The 10,485-nt window shown below is 32.4% G+C and overlaps 1 long non-coding RNA gene across 1 annotated transcript; it reads right to left on the bottom strand.

Annotated features, from left to right (window-relative positions):
• Positions 1–738: 738 nt before the first annotated feature.
• Positions 739–9,495, bottom strand: LOC111618056. Its single transcript, XR_002755514.1, has 3 exons — positions 9,363–9,495; positions 7,364–7,441; positions 739–988 (listed from the first exon to the last, which is right to left on the bottom strand). It is a non-coding gene; the product is annotated as an uncharacterized LOC111618056 (long non-coding RNA).
• Between the last annotated feature and the right edge of the window lie 990 nt (positions 9,496–10,485).

Raw genomic sequence — 10,485 nt, 5'->3', positions numbered from 1 at the left:
TATTTTAGAATATATTTTTAAATTTTATAAAATTATAAATATTTTTAAGATGAGATGGTATATCATTCATTTAATTTTCCTAAAATAATTAAAAAACCAAGAGTTGCAAAGTCCAATAACATAGTATTCATCTTTCTATCTTAACTGAAAAAGAAAATACAGTAATACCCCGAACTTATGCGATAGGTGGGACCAAGCAATAACTGCGTAAGTCGGGGTATAATTTTGCAATTTGTGTAAAATCCAAGTCTAATGTACGTAAGCTAATAAATGTTCTCGTTAATCTTATCTCGTCTTTTGATTCATTCACGGTTACAAGAAATCACCACATAGAGTCTCTCAAGTCTCCTTAGATATAACAACACAGAAATAAATAACACAAAATAAATTGTAGCTATGCGTCGATTCCGTGCGACATGTCCGAACATGTAAGCTGAACAATAGTGGGAGAAGTGAGTAATCAAGAGTTGCGTGGCACTCAAACAAAAGACGAATTGACAAGATTTGAAAATCGCGTAACTCCGGGTTCGCGTAAGTCAGGGTAGCGTAAGTCGAGGTATTACTTTATTGCTTTTAAAATGCAAAACATTCTTATACACTACTTTGCATTTCAGTACTCATAGAAACTGTTACTTCATTTATGTGTATATTTCTATTACAAAGAAAACATTAGAAAGAAACAAGATAAAAGCAATACTGGTATGTAATTTGGAAGTATTGATACTTATAGGCTATTCTTGTATTAGTTTAGACCCTATTAAATTTTTTTTTCATTTCTTTTCAGTTTTTAATAAAGTGTTCTTTTGTTTTTACTACTTTTCCTTCTTCAACTGGCATTGGAATCTCATAAACAGATAATACTTAAATCTGTATAAAATTAAATATACTTGCCTCTTCTTGTGGTGAAGTTCCAATAATTAAAATCAGATTACCCGGATCATTGTAAACTTTTATTAGACTTAACAACAATCTTTCAATTCCAAGTCCCCTGTAAATAAAAAGAAAAATTTTAAATAATTTTTATCAAATTACAGTAGACCTTTGCTAAGTTGAACTTTGCTTAACTCAAAGAATTTTGAAAAAATTAAATGAAATTATTAACTTCTTTTATCTGTGGTCTCCTCAATCAAGCACAAGTTGTGGCACATTATCATGCTCACATCATCTGATATGAATTACACAGGACATTGAAGAAGACAAAATAACATATTGACAAACTCTGAGTGAGCCATCATCAATACAGTAAATTGTTCCAATACTATGCCATTTTGTATGCAGCATATTCTGAAAGCACAATATACTATATATACTTGTCATAATAAAACTTATGTAAATAGACTGATTTTTAATTACATATTATATTCATTCCCAATGACAAAAAAAAAAAAGACCCCACTAACTCGCATTTTTGCAAACTCAGACAACCATCATCCCCAATTAGTCCAACTTCAATGGGTTCCACCATATCAATCATTTGCATAATTTTCTGAGAGTTCAAAATGAAACTAAAAATCAACAAAAGCAACATTAAGTTAAATTAAATATATTAGTAAATGCAAGCATCCGACTTAACTGAACTTCTTTCAGCATTGATAGGGAATGTTAGAGGTAGCCATTATGACCAATCAGATAATGTTAGTGGTAATCATAGTAACCAACAAAACCATATTTTACAATAAACTAATCAAAATTAAAAGATTTATTTTATATAATTTTTAATAAAAATACTAATAACAGCAAACAACCACTCACCACACCAGGATATAGCTAATCATATACTCTGAACCAATTATGGTGTTTATTCCAAAATGAATAACCATCAAGGAATCATTAAAAAACCTGATGACGATCTCAGTGTAAAGAACCAGAAGAAAACGGCCGGACTAATGCAAGTCCCCGAGGTAACGGAACCAGGGGAGAAGGTAGGAGTAGATATTATGGGACCCTATCCTAGGTCCAACAAAGGTAATCAGTATCTTCTCATTATGGTTGATTACTTCAGTAAATAGGTCAAAATTTTTCCACTGTGGAAGATTACCACAGAAAACATTGTAAATTGTATGTATAATGAATACTTTTGCAGGTATGGCATGCCTAAAAAGTTAATATCTGATAATGGGCCACAATTCATTTCTCACCTCCTAGCGGAAATTTGTGACCGCACTGGAATTAAGCATATTCTGACGACACCATATCATCCTCAGTCAAATTTTATGGAAAGAGTAAACCGCACCGTAGGTAGGATAATTGCGGCATACATTGAACGGAACCACAAAGAATGGGACACCCATATATCAGAGTTAGTGCTGGCACTACGAACTACAGAACAGGGTTCTACAAAGTATACGCCAGCTCAACTACATCTCGGGAGAGAGATTGCACTCCCATAGGACCGCCTAACGTCTTATCCAAGTTGCCCTATGACCATTAGAGAAAATGGGCAGAATTGCAACAGCTACAAAAACAAGCCTGAGACAACGTGCAAACTGCACAACAAAAACAGAGAAGAGCTTACAATTTGAGAAGGCAGCCAGATACATTCAAGGTGGGTTTATTAGTAGTCTTAAAAACTCACCCGATTTCTTCTAGCCGGCACTTCAGCACTAAATTGGCACCTAAGTGGTCAGGACCTTACGAGATCGCTAAGATTATCTCATTCAGTAGCCTACGAGATAAAAGATCCCCACACTGGAGCCAGCCATGGACATCAACACATCACAAATCTCAAGTGATATAAACTGTTCCCAAAGAAAACTATACCAACACCTCTACTACAAACCGACAGGGGCAACGATAGATGATCATGCTCCATTACGGGATCGTCACTGGATCAGGCAACACCCTTGCCACTCAGAGCAAGACCATCTGGAGTCATCCAATGATGATTGCGACCAATACAACAAGTGGATTACCGACAACTCACAGGTCTCAACAGGAAGCCGAGGTCTCAAAGATAAAGAAGGATGCTGTAGGTGAATATAATTTTCTTTGCAGATGGTCTTAGACCAAACTAATTGTAATCCAAGGAACCCTAGAGAGAAAGGAATTTTGGCTAAATGGGGGAGAGAGAAAAAAAAAACCGATTTTACTACTACTAGTTTTTTCTCATGATGATGGACTGGAGTGACCAAGCACTAAAATAAAAACTAACTAACAATGCTAAAAACTCTAACCTGACAGTCAGTCCATAGCATGAAGAAAGAAAATAAATAGAACAAAAAAGTATTGGGTTAACGATTCAGCCTTGTTCACGCCATACAAGAGCATGAAAAAGCAACAAACCTTAGAACACGCATGTGATGTATGTCTTTTCCCCGAATTGTATAACTAAGTAAAAGTTAGAATAAATTTATTAAGCAACAAGTCACTCCCGCTTATGTCACAGTCATTGTAAGGGATGTAGTAATTTGTAAACCTGGCAGCAATTGTATAGAAGGCGCACTCCTTTAGAAGAGATAGAGTTGGAGATTTTTGGCTTTAAATGAAAAGAGAAATAAATTTCTCTTTAATCTAAAGGGGAAGGGGTGTAAGGAACCAAGTCCAAGCGTTATTTTTAGTTATTTTTTATTTTGCTTTTTATTCTATTTTGTTTGGGGCTTATGTTTTGTTAGGACGAAGGTTTCCTCACCACTCACCTTAGAAACTTAAAAATAGAAGAAAAAGAGTCAACTCACCGACAAAAAAAAAATGCACTGTAGAAAAAACTCACGCACACTTGCACTCCCAAGCAGAAAAAGTAAGTCCGCACCGAGAAAGAGGGGGAGACTCCACAACTTAGTAAAAAAGTACAACTTAGGAACTTGATAAACCTTAAAGAATAAAACATCCTGAAAAATTGTAAAGAAGAATAATGTAAAAGGTTAGCGAGTATTGTTGGGAAATAGGCTGCCAGGCAGAAAGGAAAAATTTACTGTTAGCAATAAGTATGTAAATGAGGGGAGTGATCTCACTCAGAATTGTGACATCACCTCATAGTATAAAGTCCGAACCTCAAGTGAAGATGACCGAGGTGAGCTTCTGTTAGCAACGAGCGTGGTAAGCTATATAGCAGCGAACAAGAAGAGGTGTCTGATAGCGATAAAGTGGTTCCAAGGAGATTTGAAGTTATTCGATTTGTGGATCGAAGATTAGAAAGTCTTGAGAGTTGAGGAAAAAGGTTCCTAGTATATTGAGGTGATGATTAGGACCTTAGTTCATAAGAATTGTTGTACATAAGTTAAGTCTTTGAATTTTTTGTCGAGTTTCAAAGGGGAATAGATTTAAGTTAGCAAATAGATTGATTTGAGTTTTTTTGTAGGGTTTATTCTTATTGATTTTCTTTGAATAAATTTGTTGTTTGATTGTTACTATCAAACAACAAATTTAATTTTTGAATCATTATTAGAATTATTAAATATTGGATTGGTTTTGACTAACTTTGTCATTATTTCTTTTGGTGCACGCTTAAAAGTCCATGCCTGGCACATTAATGTGAATCTGCGTAAAGTACCTGTTAGGTAACAGCTATTTCCAGCACAAAGTCGTGTCGCTAATCATTGTAAAAGGCATAAAAATAACTTAGTACTTTACATCAGAAGGAATTCAAAAACATTTGTTTTCATTATCTATACACCATAATTGGTTCAGAGTATGTGATTAACTAATAACAGCTTTTTACAAACTGTCTAATAAATATAATTTTTACATATTGGACTAGTGATATTGGCTAGCATTTGTAGAGTATGATATAGCTTATAAACGTGTATATTTACTGGCTTTTGTAAAAGAACGGCTAATATTTCCAATGAAAATAAGAAGAGATACCTATTTGCCCTTCCCAAGTTCATAGCCTCCTAATCTGCTATTTGATATAGTAAAATTCTGACAATTTAGTGTTTGATTATTTTTCTTAATGTCTTTTTTTTGTGTTCCTGCATTTTCATGTAAAGGGTAAAAAGATTGTTCCAATGTAGATAATACATTGGTACAACACTTGGCATGATATGATTTTAATTGAAGTTTAAACAGTAATGTTATTTAATGTGAAATTAATTGAAAAATATTCTATTGAGATAAATTTACAAATAATCCAGTAATATTTACTATTTTAAGAACATCCATTTAAAATCAAATTTGAATTCAGCTTATTTCAGCTATAAACCAAGTTTCAATGTAACATTATCAAGATACTGTTATGAAGCAATAAAAATCTTTCCACAGTTATTAATTTGTTAATTAGTATCAAATTGTATGGTTAATTGAAATAATCATGTTTATAATTTTTTTTTAGTCAGAAGGTAATTACTATAAACAAACCGAATTTGCAGCTACCCATGGGGTAGCTGCATATGACCAAAACTAGCTGAAATCAGCACAAAAAAAATTGACAAAAATATTGTAAACAACCCAGAAATTTTAGGCTTTTACTGTTACATGGATGATTGCCTACTCATTTACAACAGCATTCGAATTGAAATCAATCAATTTCTGAAATACATCAAAACCTAGACCTAAACATAAAATTTGAATTAGAACATGAAAAAAAACCAGCAATTACCATTCCTACACATTTTAATCACTAGACTAAACAATAGAATCAAAATTAATAGATTTGTTAAACAATGCAATGTTAAAAAAGTTATAGATTACAATTCAGAGAACCCTTTATACATATAGAAAAACACATTCAACTTGTTTATCAATAAAATAAAAACTAAAACTATAGATATAATAGATCGCAATTCCAAAATTAATAAAATTATCAAACTTTTTTTGTTAAGGAAAGTTTGAATTTATTTTTTGAAATTTGATTTGTGTATTTTTGTTAAATAATTACCCCTAAATCACCTTATTAAAATGGCTAAGTAGATTAGATAATAGATCACAAAACATTAGTTCACCAACCAAATCCTGTAAGGTTTCATGTTGAAAACGTTTTTGAATTGAAAAGATCCAAAATATAATTCAAGCAATTTACCATTTGTTAATTAGTGTTAATATAACATATATTTTATCAATAATGGAACAATTAAATCCAACTATTTAAATGATTAAAGTTCTTTTACTTGTTACTTATAAAAACAAAAGTTATCATCTTATTTATCATCAAATACATCACACAATAATACTAATGCTTATGATTTCTCTATTTTCTCCCCATATCAATAACACGTTTTACAATACAGTCGACCCCCTTATAACATTGTTGATAATTCCGTTTTATATGAATTCCATGTTGTATGAGTCACTTAGATTTTACAAATACGTGAGCCGTTCACAGCCCGGCACATGTACAACTGGTACAAACCATGTCATCGTATGTCTCAATTTTTAACAAATCATGGCAGGTTCCAGTCTTACCTGGCCAGATTTATTGGAGCTGCAAACTCTGATTGTCCTCTTTGTGGTGTGGATGACAGCTCGGATCATTATATCTTCAACTGTCCTATGTTGGATCATGAAAGGCACTTCCTGTGGTCCTCCATGGAGGTGCATGGATACCGCTGGCCCAATGAATCCCACGGTATCCTGGACAATAAAGACACCTATGAGGCCCTCACAAGGCTCATCAGTGCATACTTTCATTGCACCACCGTTCCTGGACACAAATAACCTTTCTCACTAACTGTGTTGTATTGTCTTATTTTTATTGCTACAGGTACTATTACTTTATAACACACTTTTTTTTTTTTTACTGAATTTTATATTATTGTTTATGTATTTTAATTTTCTCAAATAAGTCATTGTAAATTTAGTTAATTGCTATTGTATTATGTTTTCTACTGAAATATTGTATTATACTTTGTCTGCATTATTATTCTATAATGTATTGTATTTTGTTATTTACTTTCTGTATTTTGTGATTCTCTGCTATATAATATTTTAATGCATACATTTTCTGTATCATACAAATTGTTATTTTATCCCCATCTTTTGTATATACTACACATGTAATGTTACTGTAGCCTCTAATGTTAATGATCTGTAATAATGCCAATATGTTCTTGTCTGCACCAGGTATGTACTGTAACTCAGTATTTTATTAATAAAATGAATCTGAATTTGTAATCATTAATATTTATTTTCAATTTATTTACTTCCTGTATGACACCCAAACTGAATATTTAAAAATCTGTTGGACAGTTGTAAGTTACTTAGATTATTATAAAAAATTTAATATTCCTCCTATTCATTCATTATAGAATCAAACTTATTTTTCTACAGAAGGAAAAATACTACATATTTAATTAAAAAAATACTGAAATATCTATCAATGCTGGTAATTTGATTAATTTGGTGATTTATTTGAATATAAAAATAAGAAGAAATAAAATTAATGTATTTCACAGACAATTGCAGTATTTGATAAATTTTGTAAACTTACTTGGCCATAATGACAAGTCCATCTTCTTCAATAAGTTCAAGAAATACCTGATTTTCATAATCCAGCAGTTTCATTGCTCTAAAAAAATAAATATGTAAATAAATAAATATGATGAAAAGCTATAAAAATAATCAGAATTAATTTCAATTTCAATAATCAGGATTTCAACTTGATATATTTCTTAAAATTATTTATGCATAACATAATCAATAGCATAAATTTGTACAATGATCAAATATTTTAAATATTTCACTGTATGAATTTAAACAAAAAAGAGGATGAGACTTATTGTTTTGACAGTATTTTGCCTGTTTCAAATAACAACTGCATTAAAAAAGTTTTATCTGTGAAACAAACTTTTAATAAGTATTAATTCTAAAATGTGAACAAGAAAAGAGAGTTTTGGCTAGGAAAAAGTCACTTTATTTACATACCATAAACAAACAAAGTAGTTAAAAAACTATTTTGAAACATGTATTAACTGAGAACACATGACATATAGTACAATCTTGATAACCCGGTCATTCACTAGTTTGACATATCCAATAATATGACACTAGTCACTCTTGCACTGTTGCCAAATCATAGATAAACTTCCCACTAGTTAAACTCCAGTTTCCACAAAATTTGAATAAATGTGGCATTATATTGAGTCAAGCTTGAACACAATATTAAAGATTGTTAGACTTGTCATCTTATGTTGCTAAAATAAAAAAAACAGTATCGTATAACATAACACTATTTACAAATATAAATATCAGTTCCCTGAAATTTCCCACCAAAAATACTGTACCTCCACTAAATTTCCAATGGTTGCTTCAATTCCACTAAATTTAGTGTTAGTCTACCAATTTGGCAAGACTAATTATCAACTATGGCAACATACTCGGATGTTTTGATCAATAGGATAGTCCAACTTAATACAAAGTATTAATATCAAGCAAATAAATAAATATTTTCTTTCTGAAAGATTAAACCATTGAATTCACCTTATTTTCAATAATTCAACAATATCCTTAATCTGACACGTCCTTATATGTTGGTTTGCCAGGACTGTACTGCATGTAAACTATGCAGTCAGAACATGAAGATCATTACACAAATGGAAAGTTTCCAAGTTATATGGAAGTGTAAAAGATCAAAACAGAACCAGGTGGTCAGTCCACCTGGTTCTGTTTTGATCTTTTACACTTCCACGTGTAGAGAAAAGAGAAAAACTAGTCTAATAATTGCAGGATTTAACTTATTCTAAATTTAAATTGTCCTTCATGAATGGAAATGATGGTTAATCTTTACCTATGTGCACTGTCATGGCCTCACAATGGGGACTCACATTCTAACCTAACCTAACCTAACCTAACCTATTTTAATAAATTACCAAATTAATTGGTAATTTATTAGAATAGGTTAGACTAGGTTATGGGACATTCCAATTTTCAATGCTGATCTCAATGTTCATTAAAAATCGTTCCTTTTTTTTAACGTTGAAATGGCACTATTGTCAGCACTGTCTCAACACACTCAGCTCTCAACAGACATATTGACTGCTATTTTCCAATGAATTGTGGGTAATTGGTGTGACATTTGAATGGAATCCATCTTGATGAGAATGGAATTATGGAAACTAAGCACTTCGTACTCGAGTTGGAACATCATTGATGACGTCAAATTGTTGACTTCAACACTCGCGTTGAAAATTGGAATGTCCCATTAGAATGTGGGTCCCCACTCTGTGGCCATGACGGTGCACATAGGTAAAGATTGACCGTAAAGATTGTTAAATAAACTATATTTAATTAATATGTGTTATAAGTGTGTTTGTACAGTGTATGTTGGGACATTTTCCTGGATTCATTGTAAAACATCGTTTCGCTTTATTTATACTTGTTTATAATAAGCAATTTTTCCATCTTACATTATGTACACTGAAATAAAAACTCACAGTTCTCGTCTGAAATCAATTTAAAAATCGTAATTTTAATTCAATATCAGTACTCACAATATTTACTTATACAACTTCTACGAATTAGAATTCAGTAATGCTTCTGAATATAGCAACACGAAAACAAATACAGCAAGAGTTCACATGTGATATGTAATTCAAAATGAAATATACATACACAAGAGGGAACGTTGCCAACCCAAACGATTATAAATTTTCGTAGGATTATAAAACTTTTTCTTTTTTATTGCCAAATTTTTCTCATAATAATGTTTTTCAAAAAAAAAGAATATATTAAAAGAATAAAATCTCGTTAATACTCTTTACATTCTGCATACACTAATTTTTTTAAAAACTTTCTTACAGATAATAACGGCATCTTTTAGACTGTCATAAAGAAAACAGAGAAAAAGAAGACTCAAGTTTTTATTTTAAAAAGTAATAACAGTTGTGAATATTCAACGACTGGATGCGATTAAGGCGTCAATCTACCTCACTGGAAACCCGGAATCGAATTCAAGCGAGCAACTCCTTAAAACTCTTTTTGGGCGGTCTGTCTCGGAAATGTCGGGTTCCGTTCCTCACCACTCGACCGTCCTATTATGGGCCTGGCCGAACTCACAATGATATCCTTGGCCTTTTGAAGAAGGCCTTTTGCAAAATCCATTGTGGGTTCGGTCAGGTCCACAATGGTCGCCCGAGTGGTGATGGACGGGATCTAGCATATCCGGGACGGGCTAGACCCCGACAAATTCCTGGGGTTTTATGTCCGGATTCGTTTCCGGGTATCGAAAGCCTAGACTGATTCTTTATCTATCTCAACCATCCTGCCGCTACCCACGATGGGCATGATAAATTTAAAAGGTTCTTTTAGTGCCTGCAGATCAGAAAGAGTCGAAACTGGAAAAAAACATTTTGATTATCCGAGTTTTATTTTCACGAAGTGTGAAAATCACCAGCTTTGGATCAAAAAACCCCAGAAATTTTTCGGGGGTAATCCATTCGAATACTTCGGTCCCGTTTCATTATCCAGCCGTCCCATTATGCGTCTGGCCAAACCCGTAATGGCTTGTTAAAAACGCCCGCTTAGTGTCCAAAGGGCAAAAAGAGTATTTTAAAAAAGTGCTTTTTTTTAAACTTTTTCCACCCTGTGGGCACTAAGAGGACCTCTTTTAGCAAG

This window comes from Centruroides sculpturatus, unplaced genomic scaffold, assembly GCF_000671375.1.
Source record: "Centruroides sculpturatus isolate CEXI.00-Female unplaced genomic scaffold, Cexi_2.0 scaffold47, whole genome shotgun sequence".
In the NCBI taxonomy this organism is placed as follows: Eukaryota; Metazoa; Arthropoda; class Arachnida; order Scorpiones; family Buthidae; genus Centruroides; species Centruroides sculpturatus.
Note: the sequence above shows the minus strand (reverse complement) of the source record. Positions and strands in the feature narration are given on the sequence as shown.